This window comes from Chiloscyllium punctatum, unplaced genomic scaffold, assembly GCF_047496795.1.
Source record: "Chiloscyllium punctatum isolate Juve2018m unplaced genomic scaffold, sChiPun1.3 scaffold_634, whole genome shotgun sequence".
NCBI lineage: Eukaryota > Metazoa > Chordata > Chondrichthyes > Orectolobiformes > Hemiscylliidae > Chiloscyllium > Chiloscyllium punctatum.
This window is the reverse complement of record NW_027310368.1, coordinates 30376-31500: the sequence shown is the minus strand read 5'-3', so window position 1 is coordinate 31500 and position 1125 is coordinate 30376.

Sequence of the window (1125 nt, the reverse complement as noted above, 5' to 3'; positions counted from 1 at the left end):
GAGCGTGAGGGGCATGTATAGGATGAATCGCCAAGGTCGTTTCCCCAAACCTAGAGGACATGTATTTCCAGTGAGAGGGGTAAGATTTAAAAATGACCGAAGCAGCAACTTTTTCCAACAGATGTTGGTGCATGTTTGGAATGAGCTGCCAGTGGAGATGGAGGAGGCTGTTACACTTACAACATTTAAAAGACATTTGAATGGGTACATGAAGAGTAAGGGTTTACAATGATATGGGCCAAATGTTGGCAAATTGGACTCGTTTAATTTGGGATATCTGATCGACATGGACGAGTTAGACTGAAGGATCTGTTTCCGTGCTGCATATCTCCAAGACTCCATGTCCCTGTCTGACCTCACTCAAATATCCCATTAATTATTCATTCCCGGAAATACCAGTTCATGGTGTGAGATGCCATCCAAATGCCTTCACTTCAGCATTCTGAAACCTGTGAACACATCCTCCCATAGCACTGTATCTAAGTCTCTCTCTCTCTGTCTATTTCCCAAATCCCTCCCATTTGTTGCTATTTAAAACTGTTGGTATTTAAACCCTGACATCCAATTTTAATTGTCCAGTTGTAATGTGAATAATTGTCCCATATCTTCCTCTTACCTTGAACGTTGCTCACCCGAGAGCATCAGTTTCCAACATTAAGATGCTTAAAAACAATGTGCAAAATGCATAGCTTGCATTTTCTTTGACTTCCAAGTATCCTGTCCTGTGCTCCATTTTGAATAGTAGGTTTCGAGCAGTTTTCAGGCACATCTTTGAAACATGCTCTGTGCCTATCCATTGAAGTGCCTGTGTTAATCACTCGCTGCTGATCGTGTGCTCAGTAACATGAGGAATCCCCTCAATTGTTACTGATTCAGACCAGGTTTCCTACTTTCAGTTGAGTGTCATTTGACTTAATTCTAATTTTGGGACATTCGTGGAAATGTTGAGCACCGTTTCCTGGAGACTGTGCTTTAAACTGCTGTGGGACATTCAGGAAGACCAGAGACTTTGGTGACCTACTGTGGATGGGTCATGGGGGCTGCAGTTCGGGCATCTGGGTCTGCAACATGAACAACGAATGGAGCAGAGGCTGCAGAGAGCGGAATGAGGAAATAACAATCAGA